Source organism: Furipterus horrens, unplaced genomic scaffold, assembly GCF_987537825.1.
Source record: "Furipterus horrens unplaced genomic scaffold, mFurHor1.1.pri manual_scaffold_3, whole genome shotgun sequence".
Taxonomy (NCBI): domain Eukaryota; kingdom Metazoa; phylum Chordata; class Mammalia; order Chiroptera; family Furipteridae; genus Furipterus; species Furipterus horrens.
This window is the reverse complement of record NW_028327173.1, coordinates 6,029,435-6,046,007: the sequence shown is the minus strand read 5'-3', so window position 1 is coordinate 6,046,007 and position 16,573 is coordinate 6,029,435. Positions and strand designations below refer to the sequence as shown.

Here is a 16,573-nt window from a genome sequence, read left to right as displayed (position 1 = left end):
TCTAGGGATTACAATACGAGGTCTGTCCATAAAGTATCCAGCCATGTAATGTAAAAAATAGACATTTATTGAAGAAGATACAAGAAACAGTGCACACAGGCCAATGATGCCTCCATGCCCTTCAAAGCAGGCACCTCGGGACCTCACACAGTTCTCCCAGTCACCATCAGCTGCCCTGTCGTATTTTCCTAAATCTCATCGATGGCCTGAAATCTCTTCCCTGTCAAAGGTGATTTTCGTTTTGAGAAAAGCCAGAAGTCGCAGGGCACCAAATCTGGGCTGTAGGAAGGTTGAGTCACCTGGGTGGTTTGATGCTTTGCCAAACACGTCTGCATGAGAAGTGATGCATGAGCAGGCGCATTGTCATAACGAAGCTGCCAGTCACCAGCTCTAACACCATAGCTGTGACCCTCTGAATCATCTGAATAGTTTCTAAGGAGGGATGCTCAAGCTTAATGCAAAATCTGATGCAGATTTGTTGCTCTACTCAGCCAGTTTAAATGCAACGGCCACACAGTACCTGTGCTCACTCAACAGCGTCCACCGCCCCCACTGACTAGTACAGTGAAGGTGTCATTGTTCACGCATGCGCATTCCAGTCCATTCTCCTTGGCCACCAGGTTACATCGATGTCATGCAAACCATTCTCATTATATTAACAATAGCTGGACTTTTTCCAGACACACCTCATATGTATCCTCAACTTATCAGATTCTACTCTGAATTAATATTATACCACTTTACATATCAAGAGTCTTAATATGATGCATATTATTACAAGTGCCATATTGTATGTATTATTTCATTAAGAAGCAATAATTTTATTTATACCCCTTCTGATCTTTGTCCTGTTCTAATGTTCACCACATATATATGTATGTGTGTTATAAATCCAACAATATCCTATTATTGCTATAGACAACTGACTTTTACAGAATTTAAGGCTAAAAATTAAAATAGTATTTTATATTTACCCATATATTTAACATTCTCTGTGCTCTTTATTTCTTCTGGTGATTCAAACTTCTGATATTATTTTCTCTTTAGTGTGAAGATCTTCCATTGATATTTATTATAACGCATGTCCGCTAACAACAACTTCTCTGAGTTTTTACCTAAAAATATCTTTACTTCTTGAAGATCAATGGATATTTTCACTGTGTATAGAATTATAGGTTGACAGTTCTTTTCTTTCAGCATTTTAAAGCCGTCATTCCATTGTCTGGTGGGCTACATGGCTTCTGACTGTAAGTCAGCCATTTTTCTGATCCCTGCTCCCTTTTCTTTGTCTTCAGTAGCTAGAAGTTTCACTACAATATAACTAGACGTAGTCTTCTTTGTATTTATCCTGCTTGGGGCTGGCCATGGTTCCTGGGTTGCTAGAGCAGAGGGGTTTTAATCAAAACTGAAAAAAGTTTCAGCTAGGCTTTCTTTGAGTATTATTTTCTACCTCATTCTTCTCTAACTCAAAATGTTTTTAAAAGAATGAAGAAGTGAGCCTTGTTATTGTACATATTAAAACCAATGATAAAGATACAGCAATTAAAACACTAAGGCACTTGTGTAAGTGTACAGGCCTACAGATATTGAAAAAGACTGTAAAACACTGAAATTTAACATATAACAAAGGAAGTATAACAAATGGTGAAAAATTACTTGTCTCTTTGAAGGGCAGTTTTAGAAAAAGTGATGTATGACAGCAGTTTCATTTCTTATCACTTTATTAATTTCATATTAAAGGGTTAAGTATCAAAACAAACCATAAAAACTAAAATAAAATATGGACAGAGGATCCAAGATGGCGGAGGAGTACGTGGAAGCGACACTAACCTCCTCCCAGGACCAGTCTGGAATTACAACTCAATTGTAGAGCAATCATCCTGAATAACCAGCTGAACACTAGCTGCAGAGAAGCCTTGTAACTACGGACAGACAGAAGGAACTACTCCACCAGAACGTGACTGGTAGAGAGTGCGGAGGAGACACGCGAGGGCTGGCTGGGCTCCCGTGGGTAGCAGCTGAATTTCTGGAGGGGTATTTCAGCAGCTGGGGGGTTCCCCTCAGAAGTGTGGGGTCTAAGCCCCAACCTGGGCTCCCCAGACTACAGCATCAGAGTCAGAAAGGAACCCAGATAACATCCAGCTGTGAAAAGCAACAACGTTTCTGTCTGCCAGGGAGAGAAGGCTGGAGACGCACAGGGCCTCTTAAAGGGCCAATGCACAAAATCCCATTTGCAGCCACTTACCCTGGGCTCTGGCAGAGGGAGGGCAGAGTGGACTAGAGACGCTTGAGGAGAGTCTGGGGCTGGTGGCCCTGGGGAGAGAACTGAAGGAACAGCCACCAGGAGCCCTGTGCTGCGTCATCCCCCCAGACTGCAGGAGGCGTGTTTCTCAGGCAGAGCACACTCCTCTCCAAGTGGCATCAGCCTGAGGGGAAGCAAGAGCCCCACCCACGGGAATTACTCTTCCCCACCCTGTGGAGCTCAAACCCAGCTAATCACAGACTGATCAGATTAACAACTGATCAGTTTAACAATGGATTCGCTTAACAACTAAGGTAGAAAATGCAAAGCAGCTGCCAAAATGGGAAGACAAAGAAACAGACCCCAAATGAAAGAACAGGTGAATTCTCCAGAAGAACTAGATGAAAAGGAGGCAGCAATTTATCAGAGAGTTTGAGTAATGGTTATAAAGATACGTAGCAGCATGTAAAAAAGACACAGAAACCATAATAAAGGAGTTCATCATCACCAAGCCATTATTATATGAAATATTAAAAGGGACTTATTTTAAAGACAGATCATCAAAACTATGAACATTAAAAAGGCAAAACATTCATAAATATCAATAACTGAATCTAAAAAATAAAAACAAACTAAGCAAACAACTAAAACAAGAAAAGAATCACAGGTATGGAGGTCATTTGGAGGGTTATCAGCTGGGAAGAAACGGGGAAATAGTGCAGGGACTAAGAAGCATAATTGGTTGGTACAAAATAGATGAGGGAAGTTAAGAATAATATAGGAAATGGAGGAGCCAAAGAACTTAATATGCATGACCCATGGCCATGAACTAAGTAGGGGTGACTGCTAGAGGGAAGGGGGTTACTGAGTGGAGAGTGGCAAAGGGGAAAATTTCGGAACTGTAATAACAGAATCAATAAAATATACTTAAAAAAAGAAAACAGAAAAAAACACCCAGGCAGAGCAGCAAAGGAAAAAAGAATTTAAAAAACGAGGAGTGCTTAAGAAACATTTAAGACAACATGAAGCAGAACAATACCGCATCATGGGAATACCAGGAGAATAGAGCGAGCAAGGGATTGAGAACCTATTTGAAGAAATAATGACCAAAAAATTCCCTAATCTGGTGAAGAAAAAAGTCACACAAGTCCAGTAAGCTCAAAGAATCCCAAACAAGTTGGACCAAAAGAGGCCTACACCAAGACACATCATAATTAAAATGACAAGGCTTAAAAACAAGGAGATAGTCCTAAACACCACAAGAGAAAAGCAGGGAGTTACCTACAAGGGAGCACCAATTAGACTGGCATCTGATAACTCACCAGAAACATTTCAGGCCAGAAAGAAATGGGTGTGAAATATTCAAGGTGATGAAAAGCAAGAACCTAAACCAAGGCTACTTTACCCAGCAAGGCTATCATTTAAATTCAAAGGAGAAATAACGAGCTTCCCAGACAAGAAAAAACTAAAGGAGTTCATTAACACCAAATCAGTACTGCAACAAATGTTAAAGGGCTCGCTTTAAGAAGAAAAAAGGGGGGCGGGGGGAGGAAAACAGTGTAACAATAAAACGGCACTACGTTCAAGAGGAGGGAAGAGTCCCAAACTTATTTTACAAGGCCAGCATTATCCTAATTTCAAAACCAGATAAAGACACTACAAATAAAGAAAATTATAGGCTAATATCCCTCATGAACATAGATGCTAAAATCCTCAACAAAATATTAGCAAACTGAATACAGCTATGCATCAAAAAGATCACACACTATGATCAAGTGGGATTTATTCCAGGAATGCAAGGTTGGTACAACTTTTGCAGATCAGTATATGTCATTCACCACGTAAACAAAATGAAGGATAGAACTACATAATCCTATCAACAGATGCAGAAAAGGCTTCTGATAAAACCCAGCACCCAGTTTTTACTTCTAAGACTTTTGTTGTTGCCCAGCACCCATTTATGATCAAATCTCTCAGCAAAGTGGGAAAAGAGGGAACATACCTAAACATAATAAACAAAATATAAGACAAGCCCACTGCCAGCATCATACTCAACAGGCAAAAACTACAAGTGCTCCCCTTAAGATCGGGAACAAGACAGGGATGTCCGCTTTCACCTCTCTTATTCAACACAGTATTGAAAGTTGTAGCCACAGCAATCAGACAAGAAGAAGAAATAAAAGGCATCCAAATTGGAAAGAAAGAAGTAAAACTGTCTTTTTTTGCAGAGGACATGATATTATACATACAGGAGCCCAAAGATTACACCAAGAAGCTACTAGAACTGATAAATGAATTCAGCAAAGTAGCAGGATACAAAATTAATATCCATAAATCAGTTGCATTTTTATATGCCAATAATGAACTAACAAAAAGGGAAATTAAGAAAACAATCCCATTCACAATTGCTTCAAAAAGAATAAAATACCTAGGAATAAACCTAACCAATGATGTAAAAGACCTGTACTCGGAAAATTGTAAGACACTGAAGAAGATACAAATAAATGGAAGTACATACTGTGTTCATGGATAGAAAGAATTAACAAATCAAAATGTCCATATTATTCAAAGCAATCTATAGATTCAATTCAATTCCTATCAAAATTCCAATGATGTATTTCACAGAACTAAAACAAATATTTCAAAAATTTATATAGAAACACAAAGACCTCACAAAGCAACAGTGATCCTGAGCAAGAACAAAGCAGGAGGAATCACGCTACCTAATGTCAAACTATACTGCAAGGCCACAGTAATCAAAACAGCCTGGTACTGGCATAAAAACAGGCTCATAGATCAACAGAACAGAATAGAGAGGCTAGAAATAAACCCACACGTTTATATTCAATTAATATTTCACAAAGCACATACAATGGGTTAATGATAGTTTATTTAATAAATGGTGTTGGGAAAATTGGACAGATATGTCCAGAAAGGTGAAATTAGATCATCTTCTTACACCACACACAAGAATAAATTCAAAATGGATCCAAGACTTAAATGTTAGACCCAAAACCATAAAAATCCTAGAAGAAAGCATAGGCAGCAAAATCTTGAACACTGCTCATAGAAATTTTTTATCAGATATATCTCCCCAGGCAAGGGAAACTAAGCAAATAAACAAATAAACAAATGGGACTACAACAAACTAAAAAGTTTTTGCACAGCAAAGGAAATCATCAACAAAATAAAGACAACCCACAGAATGGGAGAACATATTTTCTGATACATCTGATAAGGGGTTAATATCCAAAATTTATAAAGAACTTACAAAACTCAACACCAAAAAAAAAAAAAAAAACCCCAAACAACCCAATTAAAAAACGCACAAAGGACCTGAATAGACACCTCTCCGCAAAGGACGTACACATGGCCAATAGACTTATGAAAAGATGCTCAATGTCACTGACCATCAGAGAGATGGAAATTAAAACCACAGTGAGATATCACCTCACGCTGCTCTGAATGACTACCATCAACAAATCAGCAAACAAGTGCCGGCAAGGATGCGGAGAAAGGGGAACCTTTCTACACTGCTGGTGGGAATGCAGACTGGTGCGGCCACTGTGGGAAGCAGTGTGGAGATACCTCAATAAATTAAATATGGATCTGCCTTTTGATCCTGCGATCCTACTTCTAGGAATATATCGGAAGAAACCCAAAACACTAATTTGAAACAACACAAGCACCCCATGTTCACTGCAGCGTTATTTACAATCGCCAAGATATGGCAGCAACCCAAGTGTCCATCAGTAGATGAGTAGGTAAAACTACGAAATATTTATACAACGGAATTCTACTCGGCCGTAAAAAAGAAGGAAAGTTTACCCTTTGCAGTGGTATGGATGGACCTGGAGAATGTTATGCTGAGTGAAATAAGCAGTCAGAGAAAGAAAAATACCATGTGATTTTACTCATGTGTGGAATCCAATGCACAAACGGAACTAAGAAGCCAAACAGAGACAGACTCATAGCTGCAGAGCAGGTGACAGCTGGCGGGGGGTGGGGGGGTTTAAGGGGTGAAGGGACTGAGCCAAAAGGAAAAAGGACCCATGGACGTGGACGACAGTGTGGTGATGGCTGGGGGAAGGGAGGTCTAAGGGAACTAAATGATAATGGGAAAAAATACAATAGATTAAATTTTCAAAAGCTAAAATAAAATATAGGTGAATATTTAACTTATCACACTGCTTTGTTTGTGAACGAACTATTGAACCGCTTTCCCTCATTTTTTTTCTCAAAGGCAAAAAGATAACAAAGAAATACCTACCTCATAGGATTTTTGTGATTAAATAAAATAAGAGCCCCCAGTTCATTGCCTGACACATAATCAGCCCTCAATAAATGTTAGCTGTTGCTATTGTTGTTACTGTAATTATTATTATTTAATAATTAGGAGAAAGGAATCGCTTCCATAAAAATAATAGAGGAAATATCATAAGATTGATAGATTCGATTATGTGAAAATAATCACTTTTATATATTAAAAACATAAAAGGCAAGGAACAAAGGGGAAAATGTTTGCAAACATGACAAAGAATTAATATTCTTGGTATATAAAGGGCATTTAAAGATCAATAAGTAAAGCACTAATATCCCAGTAGAAAATAAAGAATTGAATAAACATTTCTGGGAAGAAATAAACATATCTTAAAAGTCTGATTGTGTTATTAGTCAAATAAATGCAAATTAAAACCACCTCAGAAAGTCGCCCTCATGCTGCGTGGTTATTTTATGGTGACCAGACACGTTTGGCATATTGAGGGAGGCACTCACAGCCCCTGGTAAAGAAACTGGTATGACTATTTGGAAAACTACTGCTTTGTATAAAAAAGATCACACCCTGTAATTCAAGAACTCTTCATTTCAGGAATCTATTTTGAGACACTATCAGACAGCGCTATTTGCCATTAAAAAAAAAAAATCCTATATGTAAAAATAAGAAAGAAAATTAAGCACTTGTTTCGAGAAGCTTGAAGAAGAACAGGAACAGCCAAACAAAGCAGATGAACGGAGCTGTGGAGAAGAATGTTTTAAATTTGCCAAGAAGCCAAATTTTTCTTACAGAGCTTCTTATTGTAAATTTTAATTTTATTGTTTTATGAAGAAAGAAAGGGGGCTTCACGATCTGTGCTTTTTGGACTTTGAGTATTTCTTTGTGGCCAATTTATATAACATTTCATAAATGTACCATGGGTACTGAAAAAACTGAATATTCCCTGGTTTATGTGTATAAAATTCGTATAGTTCTGTATCAAACAAGCTTACTAATTATGTTATCCAGTTATTTCATTTTATTTATTTTGTCTTTTGGTTTATTAAATTCTGAAGTATGTTACTATCTTCAACTAAATGGTTTTAAATTCCTTTATTTTTAATAGCTTTTGCTTTGTATACTTCGACAAAATACTTCCACCATGTGAGGTTCCATGATCACTGCCTTCTCCGTGGCGCGAACTTGGGAACGGCACAGACCGCGCTCTCTAACGCTTCCACACCTGCCTGACCCGAAAGCTGCCGATCTGTTTCTCCTGGTTTGCGTTTGTTCTCAACGCCTTGCCCGTCCCGTGTCTTCAGCTTCCTCACGTGTTCTGTTTCAGGTATGTCTCCTGTCAACGGCACAGGAGTGGCCGCTGCTGTTTCCTCGGTTTGTGCTGAGTCTGGGATCTGCCTTTTAATAAAGGATTTTTTAAAAATTCCGTGAATATGTATTGTTACTCACTGCCTCTAGTTTTACAGAGTCGCCCCAACCCCTCCACTTCCTAACCTTTGCTGATCTGATCATCTTTTTTCCTCCCTGTGATTATGGCTTAAAAATTCTAAATCTTACATTCTTCTAGTCTAATAAAGATGAGCCATAATTTTTTTAATTGAGACACAATATACATAGTTAATTTTAAGTATACAGCTCGAAGCATTTGTACATGTGCATGTATTGTAACCACCACTCAGACTGAGACCCAGAACACTGCCCAGTACCTGTAAGGCAGCCCTTCCCATCTATTCCCTCCTCCAGGTCACCACGATGACTCTGATCATCAACACTAGTTTCGTCTATTCTTGAGCTTTATAAATTGTATGTATTCTTTTCTGTCTGGATTCTTTGAAGATAATTCTTTAAGATTCATCCATTAAGTTGCATAGCCCCAGAGTTGATCCTTTTTTCTTTCTATGTAATATTCCATTGTGTGTCTACCCCATGAATTAATCACCCATTCTTCTGTTGATGGACATTGCCCCCTAGGTTTGGGCTATTCAAATAAGCCTGTTACATACTTTCTTGTACACGTCTTTTCATGGATATACGTACTCATTTCTTTTGAGTCTGTACCTAGTAAACAACATATATTTAAGTTTAGTGGAAAATAAGTTTTTCTCAGATTGGCTGCACTCCCACCAGCAATGCATGGGTGCTACAGCTCTTGCAAATTTGTGTCAACACTTGGTATTCTCAGCTCTTGATTTTAGCCATTCTGGTGGGTACATAATGGTGACTTACTGTGATTTCAAATTATATTACCCTGATGAGTAATGATACTAGGCATCTTTTTATATGCTCATTAACCATTTGGAAATACTCTTTATTAAAATACCTGTTCAAGCCTTTCATATACTTTTTAAAAATTATTTGACTTTTTTTCTTATTGATGTGACCTCTGTCAGATATATATATCACGAACACTTTCTTCCAGTGTATAGCTTGTCCTTTCTTACTGTTAACTTTCCATGAACAGTTGTTAGTTTTGATATAGTTTCTTTTTCTTTTATGATAGTGGGTTTTATAGCCTAATTAAGAAATATTTTCCTATCCCATGGTCAAGAAAATATTGTTTTTCTAAAAGCTTTATAGATTTGCCATTTTTGTTTATTTATGTTGTGAGCTAACAGTCACAGTTGATTTTTTTCACATCAGTATCTGATTACCCCTGTACCATTTTTTTTTTTTTTTTGGAGCAGTGGCCAATTCTGTTAAATCTGTTTACTCATCAACCTATAATTACAGAGAGCCTACTAAGTCAGACATTGTGCTGGAGCTGTAGAGAGACCAGTGAACAAAAAAGGATGTTCTTACCCTCGTGGAATCTAGTGAGCAGTTTAACAAGTTGGGTTTGTCGGCCCTTAATTTCAGAAAACCCTTGATATGAAGACACAGCTAAGTAACACCTCTGTGACTTGTGTCCAGCATCTGGCCACCTGATTGCACTAAATTAATGGAAAGCTCCGGGTTCTGCTTCAGTTTCTGCCACAGACTGATGGTCACTGAAGGAAGGAGAATGAAAAACTCACTCCTTCTGATAGTTTTCTGACTCTGAAAGCAATATTCAAAAATTGAAAACAACCGTTTTAATAGAGAAAAGCTGAAAGGAGCCAGATGAGAAAAATAACTTACATGCCCACCATCCAGAAGCAATTACTGTTAATATCTTGAACACAAAATGGAATTACATCTTAGCCAAAGATCCTAAAGCTATGTATACAGAGAAAATTTCGTAGAGTCAAAACTGCTCTTGAAAGTCCCTTCTAAGGCTATTTCCAGCTGGACATGGCGACTTAATTCTGATTTTAACTCATCCTACATTAATTAACATATTAAAAAGAATTCATGCCCAGAGACCTGCCAATCAGTTTTTAGGGTGTCTCTCTTGAAAAAAGACAGCAAGGATCACCAGATGTTTGAGGGAAACCTCAAAAATGAAAATCAAGAGCTCCCGAAACTTAATAATAATAAAAAAAAAACTAAAGCGAAAACAAACTATTAGAGAAGAACAGAAATAACAGTACCTCAGAAAAAGAGATGTTATATCCAAGAAACAAGAACAGAATGCTGGGGGATGGGGGGAAGAACACTGAGGGGAAAAAATTATTTATCGTAAACCAAAGATCTGAGCAGAAGCAGGTTTTCAGAAGCACGCATGGAGCTGCTGTCTCCTGCAGCGAGGCCTCCCTCCGGGTCCCCGCCTGCAGGTCGTCCTTTCACAAACAGGCCCAGGGTGGCCCGCTTGGGTTCTGTCGTCTTCCCTTACAGACCTCCTTGTCCGCAGAGGCTGCGCCATGAACATTCCTCGCGGCTCGTGGGGACCTTTCAGTGCTGGGGTTTGTGTGTTCAGACTCTTACGGAGCTTGCTGAGCTCTGCAAAAGCTTCTTCTCCCCCCTTGACTACGAATTTTCTTGGGGGCGGCTCTTCTTTTCCTTTCCCTGCAGCTCCCTTTTCTCCGCCGCTTCTTCAGCGAGGCATTCCTGTGCCAGTTCCGACGGCTCAGTCAGCTCCTCGGGGACCAGCGCTCAGGGCCCCTCAATGGCATCCTCTCCCTCACCCGGCGTGAAGTCGTTTGCCACCTCAACCACAGCCTTGCCGATTCCTGCCACCACCCCATCCAGCCCAGTCCTCTGAAATCATGGGCTACGTTACGAGGCAACAGGAGTTTTCCAGCTCTGGTATAATCCCACGGAACCTCCATCATATATGTGGTCCGTTGCTGACCGAAACATTGCTATGTGGCGCATGCCTATGTTTCAAAAGTAGGAGGATCAGAAAGTTACCATGCAGAGATCCTCACATTAAATGATATGAAGCACCCATTACAGGGACTCAGCAATCCTCATAATAACTGAGAGAGTCACTGATGGATGCTAAATAGTGGGTAAAAGTTGATGAAAGTAAGATGTTTACATAGTCTCAAAGCATTTCCTCAAAAGACATTAATTACTAAGGGAAAATACAGCTTTGCCGTGGAGAAACACGGGAGATTCCGCCTCAGCCAACACAGTAAGTGACATCACCAGCAGCGGGACATTCAGTGCCATGTGCCTGCCGATGCAATGCCCTGAGAAAGACCCAAACTCACCTTTGTGGGCTCCTCCCCAAAACGCAAGAACTAAGCCTGGCCACGAGGGAAAGGCTGACAAATCCAAATTCAGGTACAGGTTACAAAACTGACCCATATATCCCACAAAAACGTCCAGGTCATAAAAGGTAAGAAAGCCGAGGAACACTGTTCCAAAGAGACAGTCATAACTCGTGGTCATGGACAGAACTGTGGACAAGAAAAAAAATGGTTTTTTCCTGCTATAAAGGACATTATTGGGATAACTGACTAAATCTGAACAAGGTCTATAGATCACATAAAAGGATTTTATCAAATTATTTTCTTGACCGAGGGAAAGGGGGGCGGGGGAGGTAGAAAAGGGAGTGAGGTGAGAAATAGTAACGAAGGAGACTTGACTTGGGGTGGTAAACACAATATATAGATGTGTTATTAAAAATTGTTCTAGATTTGTGTACACACCCACACGCACCTGTGTATATATGTGTATGTGTATGTATATGAAGAAGGGAGAGAAAGGACAAAAGCGGGAGGGAGGAAGAAACGGGAAGAAAGAGAATATACACGATGAAGTAAATCTTCATATTTCAGGAATCTGGGTGAAAGGTAAGGGACTACTTCTGTAATTTATTTTAAAATATAGTCTTTATTATATAATATTAGTATTAAAAGAATAGCTCCAAACTTTAAAAAAGCCTTTTAAAAAAATGAAAAAAATAAAAATAAAAAAACAAAGTCTTTTTCCAACAAACAAAATCAGGGGGTTCATCACCAGCACATCTGCACTAATTGAAACACTGAAGGGATCTGCCAGGCAGAAGGAAAATGATCTTAGATGGAGGCACAGGCACGCAGGAAGGCGTAAGGGGCAAAGGAAAAAACAATATAAATACATATTGACTGGAGAAGACAACGCTGTCTTACAGGCTTTGAAATCTACGCAGCACTAAGCTGCCAAGAACAATCCCACACTCGCACACCAGGCAGGAAGGCGTTGGTGGACCTGGAATGCTCTGGGTGCTGCCACTGCGGGCAAGCGGGGAGCACCCTTGTTCTATAAGGCCGTAGTTCCCAAACACTTTGGTCTCTAGACCCCTTTACCCTCTTAGAGAGTGTAAAGTATCCTAAAGAACTTTTGTTAGTGAAGCTCATATACACTGATACTTACATCAAAACCAAAACTGAGAAATTTTAAAACATTAATTCATCAAAAAATAACAATTTATTACATGTAAACATGAGTAACATTTTTATAAAAAAATAACTAATTTCCAAAATAAAAAAGTAATTAGTGAGAAGAGTAGCATGATTTAACTTCCCTGAAAATCTCTTTTTCTATCCAGCTTAATAGAAGACAACTGGATTCTCATATCTGCTCTGCACCAGTCTGTTGTGCTGAGTTGGTCTGCTTAGAACAAATGAAGAAAAGACAGCCTAGCAGAAATATATAGTGGAAAAAATAAGGAGATAAGTTTAACACTTTTCTCAGATAATGCTAGACATTCTTCTGTGATACTACACCCAAACTAGGCAGGCGGCAGTCTGAAGAATCAGTTGCAATGTGGTATCTGAAACCATACCAATAAACTTTCACATCTGTTCCATTAAAATCCATTGGTCTAGCTTGCACTTTAAATGGATATTTTATTCATGTGTAATTTTGTAAAATCATACATTGATAATTCATAAAATATCAGTTCCGTAAGGGATACAGAGCTTCCAAAATTGACTTTTTTTTTCTTTTTAAGAGAGTGGGGAAGGGAGGAGGCAGAGAGAAGGGGAAACATCACTCAGTTGCCTCTTGCATGCCCCCAACAGGGTACCTGGCCCACAACCCAGGCCTGTGCCCTGACTGGGAATCGAACCGGCGACCCTTTGGTTCACAGGCCGGCACTCAATCCACTGAGCCACACCAGCCAGGGCTTAACTGACTTCTTACTCAACATCACCCTGATCCCATCAGAATTCTTCTAAGTATCAGGAAACTGCCTAGCTCACGATGGATACAGGTTCTCCAAAGTTCTGATTCCATCTGAAGGTTAATGACAACAAATACTATATGTTTTCCTTGTAACAACAGGCTCGCTTTGTTCATTTTTTGAGAAAATGTCTTCCCAATTCTGCAGTCTGACTTCCCACAGCTTTCCTGTCATTCGCTCGGGTAGAAATGACACCCAAGAACACGGCGGCGAGGCTGGCCCGCACCCCGGGCAGCCGCACGAGCCCGCTGTCGGGACGACCGCTACTTCACTGCGCAGCGCCGGCCCCTCCGCACGCGGTACAGAGATGCTTCCTCCAGTGGCAGCGTTTTCACTCTTTCCTCAAGGACTCTCTTAAGTGCAATGGGCTCTTTATAAACTGCAAGTGCGCGCAGTCAAAATGCACCAAGAGGCCAGCAGGGCTACCTACCAAGGCTTCTGCCCTATCACTGCAAACGTCAACCCGGGGAAACGGCAAATGACGTCTTACCGCGGGCTGTGGAGGCTGTCTAGGTCTCACAGACTCCCCGAAAGGGGACAAAAAGAACACAAAGAAATCTTAAACTTTACAAAGAAATGTTGACCATAATATTCATTCGTAATTTAAAAACCACTTTATTTATATCATGGGACACAGTGAATAATAATCTATCTAACTTGTTAAGGGCCCAGTTTTTCTCTGTAAGGGAAATATAGATGGGAAACGAGATGTATGAAAAATCCCGTAAAGTTTGCATTGTGCGTATATGTACGGACACATGTCGTGTAAATAAATACAAGCAAAACCACGTGTGCACGCCTGCGTGTGTGAGCGCGTGCGTGTGCAGCTCTATGCGCTGAAGAAGACACAGAAGCAGTGAGAGCCCAGGAGTGTTGCCCGTCGCTAGTGTCCAGATCCTGGCTTCTAAGTACCGTCCTCACTGAACGAAATCCTGGGAAATGTCTGATTCCAGGCTTGGGGCACAGACTGCAGACCAGGTATGCCTGAGGCATCTGTACCAAAAAGCAAGGAGCCCAGGAGCCCACCAGCACAGGCACCCACTGACCAACATGAGCGTTACAAAGAAATATGACAATAACGGCTGATAACACTCTAAGGGGTCCATCGGGATGCTCAAAAGCCCATGAGAGCAAAAGGGGACGGGCAGGTGAGAAAGCTCTTCTTCACAAAGTACTAGATAATAAATTTATTAAAAAATAAAATTAGGAAGTTAAAATTTTAAAATCCTAAAGAAACAGTTGCTTCAAACAAGGATCTTCAATAAATGCTAAAATGACTGAGTGAAGGGTTGTTGAGTAACAGGATAACATGATTTCAGAGAAGCACCGCTCGGATTCCTTATTAATTACGAAGGGGCAGACGGACCTGCACAGTGAAGAGAGAGCTGGTAGTCAGTCACCTCATCACCCGGAGGACCACCTGAGCCTCACCGGTAGAAAGAATCTGATGTTGCTTGCCTTCTGACGTGGCGCAGGAACAGGGACACACAAGGGCTGATGAAGGATTCTTACCCAAAGCGTTCTGTCTTACTCTTCTCAAAAGGAAGCAATGGGACAAACCCACAGTGTGTGATCATCTATAAAACTGACCTGGCCACTTCAAAAAAGTCAATGTCCAGTAAAACAAGAAAAGGCAGGAGGGCAGTTCTTGACCAGGAGAGACAGCGGGGACATGCTCTGATGAGAGACTACAAAAGAAATGTAGGGACAACTGGAGAATTTCAATATGGAAATTTTATGGAACGTAGGTGGGAGAACGTGTGTGAGGTGGGGGACTGTCCTACTGTAGATGTATGCTGAAGTAATTAGGGGTGAGGAGTCATAATATCTGCACCTCAGTTCAAAAGTCAGGAAAAAGTGTGTATAAACAATAATAAAAAAAAGTGTGTGTGTGTGTGTGCGTACAAAAAGAGTGACAGACAGAGACAGATAAAGCAAATGCGGCAAAATGTTAACTAAGAAATCGGAAAATGGTATCTGGCGTTTACTACCCTATTCAATTTTTCTACATATTTCAAATAGTTCAAAATATAAAAAGGAAAAAGTCAGTCTGCAAAGAGTACCAGCAACCAGGATCTGATCCTGTAAGAAATTAGGAACTCCCCAGAGTTCCTGCGCAGGGAAGAGGCGCTGAAAGCAGTCCGAGTTGGGCCATCCGGGGGCAATGTTCGGGGGGGACCGGAAGTGGCGAGGGGGAAACAGAGCCTGCCCTGAGCTACGGGCCCCAAGTTAATAAAATGACCCCGCTGCCCCGTCCATTACCATAATGTCTCAGGGGGAGCACAACAGCAGCCTGATGACACAGAGGCTGCCGTCACTATACTCATCCTTGAGACGGGAAAGGTCTCTCTACTTGAGCAGAATGAATAGTCACTTCTGATGTCCCAGTGTCAATGCTGTATGTACTCTTTTAACCAAAGACTTGCCCTTTCTACTCAGTGTCCCGTTTGTAAGGAGGGCGGCTGCACTGCTGCCACGTGGTAGCAGCTGGTAACGATCACCCGCCAGCGCCTCCAGCGTCCCCAAACTGTCTCACATCAGCTACAACCCTGTGGTCTAGTCATCCACCTACTGGCCAAGTGGCGTTGGGAGTCATGTCCACTGTCTATCAGCTGTTCTGCCTGGAAAAACAGAAATAAGACAGACTTTCACCAATACAAGGCTGTTCTAAGCATGTCAAATAATTTTGGCCAAAGTATACATATTGGCCAAAAAAAGTGAAAAACCGAGTCCCTTGGACAGCAAGAGTCTAGGGATCATTACGATTATTTCTTCCATATTCCTATGCCCTCCATTCCTAAATTAATGCTTTAAAAAAAAGGATATAGTGAGATCATAAGCATTTTACCTGCTTGAGCACTTGGTTTTAATTAATCCTGTTCTGGAGGGCCCAGCCAAAATAATAATCAAGTCACAGAACTTCAGAAAGGGAAAATAATGTTTTCACATGATACGCTGAGAAAACATAAGAGAACCCATTAGAACACTTAGCACTATTAAAAATAACTAGATCATTTTAAACATACAAAAATAAACTTTCCTGAATATTAGCAAAGATCAATTAGAAAATATAATAAAAAGAGAGGGCGATAGCAACATGATAAGTAAAGAATACTTAGAAGGTAAGGAGTCACACCAGTCAGAGCGAGATTTTATCTTTGATTGGCCATGGGTAAGGGTGGGGTGGGATCAAGGAGGACACATGATAAAATGACCCTAAACTGTGTTTACGAGTATACTAGGGCCAGAAAAGCCAGGAATATTCAAAAAGAAAAGCAGAGGAGGCCAACTTACACTAACAGATAAAATGTGTGACAAGTCTTACAACAATAAAGGCAGTATTGGCACAACGACCAGTAAGGACAGCAAGAATGAGAACGGACGTCCTAGGTCACAGAGCAGGGCACGGAAGAGTAGCGTGTGTGCTAACGGGGGTGTGTGGGACGAGCAGAGGAACAAATAAATTGTTCGATAAACGGCGCTAAAACAATCAGGTTGGTCACAAAGAAAATATGAAGTTGTATTT

The 16,573-nt window shown here is 40.5% G+C and overlaps 1 protein-coding gene across 1 annotated transcript in view; it reads right to left on the bottom strand.

The window, feature by feature from the left end:
- PEX14 (peroxisomal biogenesis factor 14) overlaps nt 1-16,573 on the bottom strand; it is a 127,498-nt gene that overhangs the window by 39,989 nt on the left and 70,936 nt on the right. The gene's annotated exons all lie outside the window — the stretch shown is intronic.